A 15,346-nucleotide genomic window follows, 5' to 3' on the forward strand; every position below is an offset into this window, starting at 1 on the left:
TCTAGTTAACTGGTCTTTACTGTTCCATCTGTAAAGCCTTAAGCAGCAGCTGTAAGAATGTGGAGTAAAATACAAAGCTCATGACATTTGGACATATCAATATATGCAAATTAAGCCTCATTATTAGACAAATATCTACTGTATCACTCACTACAACCTGGGTTCTTGGGTGCTCTATATAAACCAAGAAAATTACTACAGGCAAACATGTTCCCCTGATTAATTTAGAATGAAAATTGCAATCTGTGTTTGCAAGGCTGTAAGAGAAATAAGAGTCTGATCTGCACTTGATGTAAACGGGGAAGCAGTGTAGTTATATGAGGGAAAGCTATCAGTTCAAATCTGCTCCAGCAAGTTAAAGCAACACTTACAGCTAACTAAAGTGCAGCCTGCAAGAACTGCACCTGTATCAGCAGAAGTTTAGAAGTAAGAGCTGCTGAGCCTCTCTTTGAAGGAGGTTAATGCAGACACATCACCATACCTGTCAGATGATTAAATGTAAGCAACAGAACTTTCTTCCTGACTCTCTGGATAAATCCAATCTTGTAAATAGCCTCTCTGACAGACAGAAGCCTCAATTTGAAACTGCAGCGTTTGTGGAAACAGTATGGTTTAAGGAGTTCCTGCCTTGGCACGCTGTCACAGCTCACTGTTCCTTTTGTTCAGCTGTTTGCTGGACTTCTTTGTGGACAGAAGGCAGTTTAAAACATACACATACACAGAGAAAAAGAGAGGGAGGATGAGAGATCAGTACTTAAAGAGAGCTTTTTGATCCAGGTTGAATGTGGCTATGCAATCACTTGGTTTTACACAGCTGACAACCTGGTGAGTTGCAAGAGCAGACATGGTGAGGGATGGAAGGGTGACAGGAACTCCTGAAATCAAAGTCACCCAGGCCCTTCATCCAAAAATGGAAGCATTACCTTCATATTACAAAGCTATTCTAAGGAGTGAATGGTGAAATGAAAATCAAGTAGTACGGTTCAACAAAAAATCTTCCTACCACTTAAAGAGAAGAGAATAAGGAAATAAGATAAGGATACATAAAATTGCATTAACAGCGTTCGATTTTAAAGTTAACTTAAATAAAAATAAATTCATCTTCTCATTCAAAATCAGCCATGCTCCAGTTACAAAACAGACAGTTATGATTTAATAAAGGAAATGTTTTATTTACCTGAATGTATAATTAATATATTGTAGAATCTACTTATCTTTTTATAAATATATGTATTTTACAGGCAAGTTCAGAATTCAACATGAGATCTTCCACAGTTAAGTTAGAGGAAATAAAAAGAATCCATTGATACTTTCATGCTTCAGGACATGCAACTACTAACTAGAGGAATTGAAAAGAAACTTCTAATAGTAGGTTACTGAATTGTTTTTGCGTTTTTATCTGAGTTACACTGATCATTGTCGGCCAGAATATATTGGATTAAAATGATCGATGTTTTCATCTGCAGCATATCTGTGATTTCTACTGAACAGAAACAGACATGCCTGATTTTGTGTTATGGGTGCAGAGTTGCTAATAACTAATGGTGACTCTCCCAGTCTATCTGATAAAAGACTAAGTATTATAGCAATAGGCATAGAAATGTGTCTCCAGTGTCACACAACACTGACATGCTCTGGTATGCAATTTAAGAATGTTTTGGTTGTCTTTAGGGGCTGAGTTCAGCTCCAGATGAAGTTGGTGTGAGTCTTTCTGGTTAATTAAGCACAAGCTTAAGCCTGCTCTAAACCAACCTATAGATTTCATACAATGATTTTGTATACTGCTTCCTGTATTATTTTGGTTCTAATGTATACAGAGCTACTACTCTCTGGTTTAAAGTACACCTAAAGAGACTATTGAAAAGTACATGAAAACCTGTGCAAGTCAGACTGTTACTCATTTAGGATCACAGTTAAGTAGAGGAAAACAGGTATTGCAATTGTTGCACCAAAAGTCTGCACAATAGCATATCCCTGTAGATTTTCCTAACAATGTCTTCACTAGCTACTTGTTTTCAAGGAAACCTAGCAACCCTGAGTGACCACTTTACCAAAGTGTGTTTAAAACCTGACACAAATCAGAAAGGCAATTGTACTTTTTGGAAAGTACTAAAAACACGTAGGAACATTAAAATAAATTCAGTGTATAAACAAAATCAGGTTTGGGAGGAAATGATGCTGAAGAATAAAGGAGACATACAAACTAAAACACTCTAGACAACAGCCAACAAATAATGAAGTCTGAATTTCAGTGCAAGATATATTGACTGTACTGTCAGACGGTATCACTTGGTCAAAGACTCAAGCAAATTGTGTGTTATCTTTAATGAATTGCAGTGTAGACATGGAGCTCATCTGCCAGTTGAAGGGCCTTATGTAACACAAAATAAGTCTTACTGGCTTAGGGCTTGTTGAACAAATGTTGCAGTTATGTGCATTTTCATGCCAGCATATGCACAGCACAGAATCATAGAATGGTTTGAGTTGGAAGGGACCTTAAAGATCATCTAGTTCCAATCCCCCTGCCATAAGCAGGGACACCTCCCACTAGATCAGGTTACTCAAAGCCCCATCCAACCTGGCCCCAACCTATATGCAGAACCTTGCACTTCATGCAGTTTGCGCAGGTCCACCTCTCAAGCCTGTCAAGGACCCCGTGGTTGGCATCCCATCTCTCCACTGTGTTGACCACAGCTTGGTGTCATCAGCAGACTTGCTGAGAGTGCACTCAATTCCACTGTCCATATTGCCAACAAAGATACTAAACAGCACCAGTTCCAATATTGACCCCTGAGAAATGCCACACGTCTCTGGTCTCCACTTGGACATTGAGCTGTTGTTTACCACCCTTTGAGTGCGACCACCCAGCCAATTCTTTATCCACCAAGTGGTCCATTCGTCAAGTCCATGCCTCTCCAATTTAGAGACAAGAATGGCACGTGGGACAGTGTTGAACGTGTTGCACCAGTCTGGGTAAATGACATCAGTTGCTCTTCCCTTATCCACCAACACTGTAGCCCCATCATAGAAGGTCACTGAATTTGTCAGGCACAATTTGCCCTTAGTGAAGCCATGTTGGCTGTCATCAGTCATCCCTTTGTTTTCCTTGTGCATTAGCATAGTTTCCAGGAGGATCTGATTCATGATCTTGCTGAGCACAAAGGTAAAGCTGACTGGCCTGTAGTTTCTAAGGTCTCATTTTTTCCCCTTTTTAAAAATGGGGATGATATTTCCCCTTTTCCAGTCAAGGGGGACTTCACCAGACTGCTATGATTTCTCAAATATGAGGGATAGTGGCTTAGTAACTTCATCCACCAGGTCCCTTAGGACTTGTGGATGTATCTCATCAGGTCTCATGGTCTTGTGCACCTTCAGATTCCTTAGATGATCTCAAACCTGATCTACCTCTTCCACAGCCAGTGCTTCAATGTCCCAGTCCCTGCCTTTGCTTCTGTGACTTGGGTGGTGTGTCTTGAGCACTTGCTGGCAAAGACTGAAGCAGAAAAGTCATTCGGTACTTCAGCCTTCGCCATATCCCAGATAACTAGATCTCCTGTTTCCTTCCAGAGAGGGTCCACAATTTCCCTAGTCTTCTTTTCATCACCAACATGCCTATAGAAGCTTTTCTTGTTGCCCTTGATGACATAAAAACTTGTGTGTGTGCAACTATATGTAGGTTATGTCAGCAAATTAATTGCATTTTTCATCTCTGCCACTAAAATTTCCTGCAAGTATAAGGTGGGCTAAACCTGCCACAGTTTACAGGCAGAAAAGCTTTACTTTTTGCTGTATCTGAGATTTGAAACTGAAAGACCTAAAATACTTTGAGATTTATTGGATTTCTTTAATTTTCCCTCTCCACCCCCCACAATCTCCCATGTGCACTGAACTAGAATTTCAGGACTGCAGAGTGATGTCATTTTCCTTAATAAAATTAGCTGGAGGGTCTTTGAAATTTTACAGTTCGTACTTCTGCAGCCTGAGAAATCAAAACCATGCAGTATACCTAGTCAGTAGCAGGAGTTCCCAGAGGAAGGTATTACTTTTTACTGAACCACAAGAGTGCTTAGGTCACGGGGAGAAAGACACAGGAAGCATCAAACTAAGGTTTGTTTCTGAAAATGCTAAGACTCATTTGATGTTTCATACTTTGAAGAGAAGCTTAGCTTTGCTTAAGACTGAAGCTGCAATGAAGGATGACAACTTGTTCAGAGGTGCTTTGAACAGAACTTTAGCACTAATTACAGCAGAGGCCAGACAGGGACCCTGGCATTAACATTTCTCCTAAAGAGGAATAGCAGGAACTAAGGATGAGCCAGTTTTGAAATAAAACTGATTGGTAGAGCAAAAAATTTAGTTTTCTCTTTATGTAGTTTCTGTTCTTGTTTTTGTTAGGATTTTGGTTTTGGCTTTACTTTATTATAGCTTGCCTGCTTTTCAATGTTTCTGCAATAATTTTATATATCCTGAAAATTATCACAAAGAACAAATGAAAAACATCTATAACTTGAGTTTTAATACATACAAGTAATACATTCAATTCAGAAAAATGTTTCTTTTTTCAATTTCTGTTCATTTTTGCATTGAGTGTTTGAATAGTCAGTATGCCCAAGATATAAGAATTAAGCCTGTCAGCTTGAAGGTGACAAAGAAGAACTCCTTTGCCTAATTCAAGGGTTGGAAAAAATTAGAATTAGTTACTCCAGTACTTAGGAATCAGAAGGGACCTGCCCAGTCATCACATCTAGTCCTAAGATACCACAGCTCAGAATAGCATGCAATTCTTTCCTTAGACTGACCAAACTACCTGTAACAGAAGTTTTTTCAGCTCCTGCTGCTCCAGTTGAAAGACTCATTCATTCAGGCCATCATTCCTACAGTACCTAAACCTTCAAATTACTAGATGAATTTTGTTGAGATCTGTTTAAACCTCCTGTTCCACCAGCAACTTCATTTAGTTCAAACAGTTCTCCCTACCAATATATATCCCCATAACCGATTCATTTATGGAGAGAAATCTTATCCCCTCAGAACTTGTTTAATTGAACTGGGCAGAATTCTAGTTATCTTTCCCTTCACTACTGGAATTGCCCCTGCCAATGCATCAGGTGTCTTCTCTCCCTCCCTCTTTCAGCACAGCCCCATGCCAGCAGTAGTTCAGGTATCCTGTACCCCTCGAGTACACTTAGCTTGTGGATGCACTACTCAATCGTTTCTATGCCTCAATTATTTCCTCTCTAATGAGATAGAGGCCAAAGCAGGAACTGTTAATGCATAAGAGATACCTTGCATGTTGCACCACTATCTATTCTTTGAGCATGTTCAGTACAATATTTCCTCTATTTTCTTCACTGACAATTTTTCTTCTTGTTGACACCTGCAAGCTTCATCAGGAATCTTCCTACTTTTCTGTGAGTATTGTTCAAAAAAATGTTTGTTGACATCTTTTTTTTACCTATGTGCATAAGTACTGAGTTACATAGTACATGCTGACCTGCTGAAAATCCTTGCTAGCAAATCAGAGACTGTTCATTACTGTGGTGGGGTTTTTTTTCAATGGATTTCTAAGAGTTTAATGGTTCCTCAAAGTGCATTAAACTCTTAGAGGATTATTTCAACTGGAATTGGCAATGGAAATTTCTCTGTCCTCATTTTTACTGGTCTGATTTTCAAATTTATTTGCCATTTTTCCTTGTTAGGAAAAACTCAGATGTAGGTGTTCCGTTTGTCTTTTGGACTATATCTAAATGTGCTTTATAAGTATCATCCAAACTTCTAATGACCACTCTTTCCTTATTCTGCTTTTATTTGTGGAGCTTGCTTTTTGAACATAGTGTTAAGGTTTGCTATTGGTTTTAATATTTTAAGATCAAACTCAGTCCCACTTTAGGCTATATTAATTTTATCCCTACAATTCTTCATCTCTAACATTCAGCTTTTTTAAAATTAAGTTTGTTGTTCCACTTTATCTAAGTTCATCCTTTAAACCTAATATGCTTTGTGAGGGGATTTTGAATCTATTTACATTTCTAATAATATTTTTATCTTGCTTAGAAATGAGATTTATTTGATTTCAAGAAAGTCTGAGCCTCTTTCATATTCAAGACCCTAAGATCTTAGCTCCAATACTTTTACTACCCAGTTTTCTTCACTAATCAAATTTGAGCTTCTGAAATCCAAAGTTTATCACAGAAACCTATCAATCTCCTGTTCAACAGAAAAAGAATAAAGTTATGATAGTTGATAACACTTTTCCTGACCCTTCTCTAAGCATATTTTGATCACATTTTCATGTCTTGCAGAAATCACTCCTGGCATCACTTTTTGTTAGTGATTAGGTAATGAAAAAACTTTGTCAGCTACAAAATTAAAAAATGTACAGACCTGTAACTATTTTGTCAGCTCTATCATTAACAAAGTATTTAATACGGATATCATCTTCTGTACTAATTCTCCTCCTTTATCTCTGCATATTTTTTTTCTATCCAAACCTGATCCAGAGACTATTACAATACTATCTGAATGCAACTGGTTTATGAACCTTTCTCAAAATTAATTTTGTCTCAAAGCAGATTTTAGTTTATTCCTGGCTATCACTTCTGCTCTTTTTTCTTTGAGTCTGACACAGCACCGCATGCAGTGGTATTAATCATCTTTGCTTTTATATCTATCTTTCCTGAGTGATTTGTGCCCATCAGTAGCCATGCTCTGCCATGACTGCCACGTCAATAACTACTTTCAGGTTCTACATTAGTAATTCTGGTTGAACTATTTGATGTTTGGGGGCCTGAACTGAGCACAAGCCTTTCAGCTACTGTTCACTGTTTTGTTGTCCCATCCAAGCCTTTCGCTAATTACACTACTTACCTAAAGTTCTCACCTGTAACTATACATCTTTCTATATGTGATACTGTTTTACTTACTGCCATACCCTCATTTATCAGTGTTTCTCTTTATGTTTTATAATAATTTCTAAAGCTACATACATACCACTTAAAATTACTCTTTTTTAAAAACATTTCTTGCTAGTTCAGACCAACCTCAGCCCAAAAAATGTTGTTTCCCTAAGCTACAAGGTAAGTAATCCCTTCTTTATTCACATTTCTTAGTGTTTCAATGTCCTCTAAAGATTTAATAACCTTTGAGCCATTTGTTCATCTTCTTTGTTGTGGTTCTCTTTCCTCCCACAGGTTAAAAATAATTTCACTGAAGATAAAAACTTTCCACTGCTTTAACTATCTTCCCCTGTCTGCCCCAATAGAGCTTTTCCACCTGTTCAGGTAAGTCCTAATAAATGTTATTTTCAAAAATTTGCCAGATGATCTGAATATTGAAATGAGTACCTTTTAGCCTCAGGTGTATATCTTGTAACAAAAATTCTGGTGCTATATTTTATATCAATTCTTGGCATTCAGGCTGGTGACAAACAGACTTGCCTTTTGGTAGGAGTCTAGAAATGTCTCTCCTCCTTCACTGTGATCAAATCCAGGGAGTTTCTCTCCAGCTCTGAGCTGATGCCTTACAATGCAAAGCCTTTCACTGGCAGAAATATAGCAAAACTAACCGTGGCAGACCAAGGTGTGCTCTTTTCCCACTAGGCACAAGTTCCTTTCATATTCCCTCTTTCAGCTTTCAAATTAATATCACAAGAGACTAGACATATCACAAGAGCTCATTAAAACCAATGAGAAATTTTGTCATATTTTCAATAAGGAATCAAGTCTATACCATATGTGGTACTTCTAATTTAGTGTTTTTCTGCAAATGTATTTAGCTTTACAGTGTCTTGCCTTTCAGTTTCTTTTAATGTTCTCTCATTGTGAGAGAGGGTCTGACTATACAATCTATGTCTTTGTTTTCTTCTTTATTCAGTATACCTCTTACATGCCTTCTTATTCATCTCTTGTCGAAGAAATTAATCTATGAAATATATTTTAAAAGAAAATCTAAAAGCCTGTATATTTCAGCTATCACAGTCACAGGATGAAAGCAAAGCTAATGAAAGCGTCTAACAGACATTGTTAACAGTTTTTATGACTGGCAAAGACTTACAAATTGTTCGCTACATCCTTAATACTTCTTTTTTGTTGTTGTTTTTTTTTTCCCCTTCAGATTTACCTAGCTTGATTACTGATTTGTGGTAACTAATGTAATCCTAAAATAAGCAGTTCCTGAACAGATCAAATACTACAATCATATATAGGACTGACAGAGATTTCTCATCTGGCCATTAGAAGTTTATAGACTGCAAGTATCTAATTTTGTCTTCTGGCTTGCTGCTACAAAAACAAGCAAGGAAAACCAACAATAAAACACAACAACAAAATATTTATTTTCTTTCACACTCCAAGACTTGCAAGATATCAAGAAAAAATATATATAAAACACAGAGACCAATGACTAAGCAGTAATTCAACACACAATATATCAAGTAAAGAGCCACAGTCTTTACTCTGTGATGGGGGTCAACATAGGGTACAGAGCTAAGTAGCATTCAACAGACATATTTCTCTCCTGGCTTTTTGTGTGTGTATGTGTGTGTGTGTGCGCTGTCTTAGCACCAAAGATTAAAACAAAATGCTCTTTCTAAGAAGTCACAAACCATAACTAAACATTACGCCAGATGCAATCTTTGATGGGGTATGCAAGTCTTGTTTAGTGAAAGCACCCAGATTCACATTATCTAAGAATTTGTCCCTGGAACTACATATTTATCCCACCTAGACTCTGCTTCTATTTTGATTGCCATACTCCAATTGGAAAGTATAGAAGGTTGATTTAAGCCAAAGTGTTCAGCTGTTCCAGTAATTAGGTAACTAGTATGTCACTTCTCCAATTACAGCAAAGCCAAAGACAGATTTATTTATTTATTTATTGATTGATTGATTGATTGATTGAACTGCTTCAGACAATGTTTCTAAATCTAGCAGCAGAAAAATATTTTAAAGATTCCTGGAAAAATAGGTGTTTTCTCAATGAAACCATTGCAAGTGATGCCGGTTAAGCCCAGCACCTTTTTTAGGGAGCTTAAATTTCAACATGGAGCCTGAGGCAAGTCAATGCCCTGGGACAGAATATAGTTGCCCAGCAAGAAGAGCAGGAAGCCACTGAGTTAATATACACTAGGTGTAAGAACTACTCTTCATGTTCCCCTGGGCATCCTATTTCAGAGCCCTAAGGGAACCCTCTATCCATCACCCAAAAGAATCCCCATAAATTATTTCCTTACCCTTCCTCCCTCTCCCTGCCATAGATTTGACCAGGGTGGGGTTTTTTTCCCTTTTCAGCTCTGTTTCCCCAATGCCTGTGTCATTGGAGAGGCTTCTGCTCCCCCTCCTAACAGACTCCGGGAAGCAAAAGACTGCGTCTCAGCTTTCATCTACTGCAGAGACCAAAGCCACTTTCCCAGGAGTGCTCTAGATGGCAGATGAAAGGCTCTTTCAGGGTGCAGAAAAAACATGTCTTTCAAGTCCCCACCACCTTTTCCAACTGGGGACAATGTGCTGTTTTTCTGCACCCATTAGGAGCTGTCAGTGGCTGTGATCTTTTGTCTCCAGCCTCCAGTCAGTCTGCAGAGAGTATGCTGATGAGCATGAAGCTTGTACCTCACTTGCTTCTGGCTCCTTATGCCAGTTTCTAATGGCTCCAACTTATTTTTTATTTTCTTGCTATCATCTCTTACTAACTTCAACCTATTTTTTGGTTCAATCTGTTCCTTATTTTCTTCCGGATGTCTCCTTTGCTCTTTGTTTTAGGCTGTCTTGTTTTTCAGATCTAAGTGTCCTGGAAGCTGCATATAGATGTATCTTCAAGACCTTCTGACAAAGATGCTATTAACCCATGCCAATTTTATTCTTCACTGCTTCAACACCTAGATTTTCCCATTTAGATCATTTAGCTTCAGAATGTTATTTTTTAATGTATCAGCCGATCTATTGCTTACACTAAATATTTAGTTTAGAAAACTTGAAACTTGACATATTCCAGTGACTAGAACTCCTTTTTGTCCCCCAAGGGCTGAAAGATGGATGCAATATCCTGCAGGTTTTTTGTGAAACTCAAATATTATTTTGGGGGTTTGCTAGTTTTGTTTTTGTGTTTGTTGATTCAGCAGAGTCCAACTTACTATGTAGAACTTTAAAAAGATCAGCTGTAAGTATTAAACACAGAACTGATATTAGATAGTTTGGGCAAACTTTCCTCTGCTTATTCTTTTTGTACGCATCCTCCACCTTTTTTCTGCCTCATTCTTCCAGGCTGAAAATTGACACTAAATTCTTCTGAACTCCTGACTTACATTATCACAGAGTTAGTAATTTAGAAATGAGAGAGGTTCCAAGACTGCAAAGCTCCTTGCAGCATTGTCACAGTTTAACACTGTACAGGCAATTAAACAAATGACATATACTCTCTACTATTGAGTCTTGCATCTGAGGAAGAACAACCCCATGTACCAGTACAGGTTGGGGGCTGACCTGCTGGAGAGCAGTGTAGGAGAAAGGGACCTGGGGTCTTGGTGGACAGGAGGATGACCATGAGCCAGCAATGTGCCCTTGTGGCTAAGAAGGCCAACGGCATCCTGGGGTGTATTAGAAAGGGTGTGGTTAGTAGGTCAAGAGAGGTTCTCCTCCCCCTCTATTCTGCCTTGGTGAGGCCGCATCTGGAATATTTGTGTCCAGTTCTGGGCCCTTCAGTTCAAGAAGGACAGGGAACTGCTTGAAAGAGTCCAGCACAGAGCCACAAAGATGATTAAGGGAGTGGAACATCTCCCTTATGAGGAAAGGCTGAGGGAGCTGGGTCTCTTTAGCTTGGAGGAGACTGAGGGGTGACCTCATCAAAATTTACAAATATCTTAAGGGGGAGCATCAGGACGGTGGAGCCAGGCTTTTTTCAGTGACATCCAGTGATAGGACAAGGGGCTATGGGTGCAAACTGGAACATAGGAGGTTCCATGTAAATATCAGAAAAATCTTTTTTCCTTTGAGAGTGACAGAGCACTGGAACAGGCTGCCCAGAGAGGTTGTGGAGGAATGTGGAGACATTCAAATCCCGCCTGGACACATTCCTGTGTGATGTGCTCAAGGTGACCCTGCTCTGGCAGGGGGGTTGGACTAGATGATCTTTTGAGGTCCCTTCAAACAACCCCTAAGATTCTGTGATTAATCTCTCTCCCTATCCAGAAACGGAAAGGAAAGAGAATAAGGGAGAGAGATCTATGGGCTGGAAACTAAACTACACAGCTTTAATGAAACAATAATGATAAAAAATAAAATAATGAAATATAAAAAAATATATACACAACCAATATCACAGTCACCTAAATAAAGCTCATGTTATCACCGGGAGTGTGGGGCAGCCTTGGGAAAGTCCCGCAATGGGCTCCTGGAGTCAGTGGCAGGTGGGAGCTGGATGCAGGAACATATGGATCAGGATCAAAGGCCGATGAATGGCAGACTCTTCCCAGGATGCCGGCCAGGCACAAAGAGAGCTTGACCCTCGTGATCCCTAAGTTATACTGAGTATGGCACATATGGGAGGGAATACATGGTTTGGTCAATTTTGGTCACCTGTCTGATTCACTTCTCCCTAAAGGAATGTCACATGTGTGACCCCTCTACTTCCTTTTGTTTATGGAGCATGAGACATTTAGCAGATCCAAGCATTGGCCTTGGTCCTGCATACCATTCCCAGCAGTAACTATAAATATCCAACATTATTGGACCTAGAAGCAGACATTGAATGAAAAATGTGCTTTTAATTTCAGTAGGTGCAGCTACCTAGAAACAACTGAACAGTAAAATTACTGGACAGAAAACTGGTTCTGTTGTGTCTCAAACCAAGACAAGCACAAACACCAGACAGGACAGATATTTTGTGTCTGTAAACTTACCCCAGATCTAATCACTACCACCAACTACTGTCGCAGAAGAGTGGCAGTAACAGGAGGAAGTGAGAAAAAGACAGTGAGATATATCTTCACATACTTGTTTTTTGGCTTTTAATGTTAAGAAGATGGAGCTGCTTCACCAACTTCCACTCTTCAAACAGAGAGGTTCCTACGTCTATTCATGTCTATAAGAATAATGCAACCCTGCAGAAATAATATGAAATGGAGGCATTCTTATCACTTTGACAAAGTTTCAAAAGTGGTCTTGGGTGATTTAAGATGTGATTCACTGGCTCTCAAATGTCATTGTCTTTGCCCACACAGCCTTCCATGATAAGTCGTTTATATAAGAACAATATTATTTTGAATGCTGCCTTTTTTGGAAGAGAGGAATTTCAATTTGCTTAATGGCTTTGATTCCATATTCAACCACTCAGTTTACAAATGACTGCCTATCATGTTAAGACTGCAGTTACAAACAGCTTGGCAAATATAATCCACTAGTGCTGTAATTCAGCTTTTTACATTGATGAAATGTTTAAAGAAAGTGGTTTGATACATTTCTTAAACTAGAGGAACTGTTTCAGTGCATTATCAAGACTTCTTGTTACGCATCTGATCCTGAAAACACCCATACAAATACTGCTCTGCCTACCTAAAGTGAACCTTTTCCCTTATGGCATGGGATCTTATGGTTATTTTCAAGGAAAGCATGACTACATCGTAACACTGTTAGGTTTCATGTTAGGTGTCTGCAGCATACACTGCTCTTGGGAGAATCAGGTGTTACTAAAACTCAACAGGAGATGCTAAGTAAATAAAGAGAACATCTTTGGACTGGTGTTTCTACCAGACTTATTCGCAATGACTCTGGACAGGCATTTGTATAAATGGGTAGAAGAGTTATACTTCTGTTTCAGTAAGTAAAATGCTTCCAGGAAACATCAGGCATATTGAGATTGCTTTGCACAGATGGCCGGCTCATGCACAGTAATTGGAAACTTTTGGGACGTGTCAGGCTTATTGTGCACACAATTATAGGAAAATAAACCTAGAAGGAACCTGGGGAGACCATCTAGCCTATTTTCTTCTCTAAAGCAGTATCTCTGTCTCCTGACCGGTGTTTGTTTATCTTGTCATTAAGTATTTCCAGTGATGAAGATTCCAGTCTCCCTAAGCTACCCATTTCAGTGCTTTGCAGTTCTAGGACACAAGAAAATATAGACAGTGTCTGACTTCAAACCTGCTGCTGCTACTTAAGGCCATTCTTTTTCATCCTATGTATCACAAAGAGAACAGTTAATTCTCTCCCTTCTATGGCTGTCTTTAAATGCCAAAAAACGGTTTAACCCTTCTCAGTGATGCAGGTATGTATCACCACAGCTTATCAGTAGTACAGTCAGCTGAAGGGCTTCAGACTCAGTCATACTGCACATATGCAGAGCATCAATGTTTCATTCCACTCTTCTGAACATTGCTGGGTCTGCTGTAACGTAGATCAGTGACTCTCCTGCAATGCTGTAGCCAGTGCAACAGCTCTGAAGAGCATCCTCTGTACACTGTAAATGCCCTTGGACTGAGATGCTCATGATGCCTGTATGTAGGATGTATTGGATCTCCAGAAACTACCTGAGGACACAGAACTGAAATACATCTGGAAATCCCAAATACAGTCTTCAAGCTTATCCAAATCCACCCTGCATAAGAAAAAGAGGTTAGGAGAGCCCAGATGTGTGGCAGTTCTGCCATTGGGGTAGTAGGCTAGCACTGGCTTTTTAAAGTTCTAGTTGTTCAAACATGCAAACATAGATCTACAAAACACAACAATAAATTTGCTGGTGGCAACCAGCTGCCCCACTTGCAATGCTCCACTATTAGCACCAAGCCAAAGTCAGCATAAAATGTGTCTGTGTACATTACGCTGAAAAGAGCACAAAAAGAGCTTGAAAATATAATCTTAGAAATCGTTATTTGCAGCCTTGCCAGTAACAGTTAATTAATCCACTCACTAAGGACCTATATTCAGCTTCTAGAAATTCTAAGATTAGCATATATGTGGGTTTTCTCTCTTTGATCTCAAGTGAGACGACTTCTTTCCCCTGTGCTTCTTGCCCAGTAAACTGAAATTTAAATGAAACTTCTTTGCAGTAGTAAGAGAGAGGAAAAAAACTCATTAAATTATGTCCATGTGGTAACAAACACTGAGTACTTACCAGTAATGTAGATTCTTGCAACTCCACTGCTATTTCCCAGTATTTCAAGGGGAAAGAGAGTAAGTAGGAGCTTTTAGTCTAGAGAAGAGGCATTAGATTATGTCATTTCAGTTTGAGATCAATGTAATCCAGAGGGCATTCCCATCTAAATGGAGGACAATTGTTTAAAATAGTAAAAAAACAGTGAGGAGATTTATTTTCATTCTTATTGGTTGTGGGTTTGTTTTGTTTTGTTAGTGTTGTTTTTTTTCCTTTTAGAATAATCATGTTTATGTAAGAAACCTTTGAGAGGAAATAAATTTCCATTTCAGCAGGGTGTCTTGGAATTACTAGGATCTAGAGTATGTAAAAATGAAGCTTCCTAAGTACGCAACTGAAAATATCAAAAACATCACATTCAGAGAGCAACAGAGATCCAGAAGGGACAGATAGCTGCCAGGCTTTTGGAAATATTTTAAGATTACCACTAAAGCCACCAAAAAAGCCTGTTAGCATTTGCTTAAAGTATGGGATGAGAAAGAAACAAAATATTATGAAACAAAAAGCACCCCAAACAACTAATTTCATTAAAATTTATCTACCTAGAGATTTGCCATTCTCCTACATTAAGGATATTCTTTCTCAAAAAGTTACTTAAGTTCTAGCTTTATGAGACAGAAATATAACTGCAGAAATGTGACAGGTTCTCTGGAGTCAATTAGCTGTATCACTGCTAAACATGTGTCTAGTACTAAAATTCTGCAATGAGATATAAAACAGTTACCTAAGATTCCTGGCTAAGTACCACACAAATCAGTGACGAAAGATATATATACAGAAATCCGTTTGATACCTAGTAAAGGTATGCTGGGAGAAAAAAATAATTTTGAAATTCTAAGTTAGACATTGGAGTTTCTTGGCTAATGCCTGTCCTCTTTCTTATTTATCCACCTCATTACTCTTCTTCTCCAAACATACCCTCCTCCAGTCCTTTCCTATACCACTTCTAATGCCTTTGGTGTTACATGGCTGTTAATAGCCATTTTATACAAATCTCCATCTTGGGACTCATTTTAGCATAATGTTTAGTATTTATCTTTTACCGAGTCTCCCCAAATTAAAAGCAATAAAACTTATAAAAAATAAATCATCTAATACTCAGTGTGATATGATGTGAGACAATCTGTGTGTCTTCATCTCGATTCAGGTGAGTTCAGGTCAGACTTTATTCTTCACTGAACAAAGTCTTAATTTATTTATATCTGCC

The sequence above is a fragment of the Apus apus genome, chromosome 4, assembly GCF_020740795.1.
Source record: "Apus apus isolate bApuApu2 chromosome 4, bApuApu2.pri.cur, whole genome shotgun sequence".
NCBI lineage: Eukaryota > Metazoa > Chordata > Aves > Apodiformes > Apodidae > Apus > Apus apus.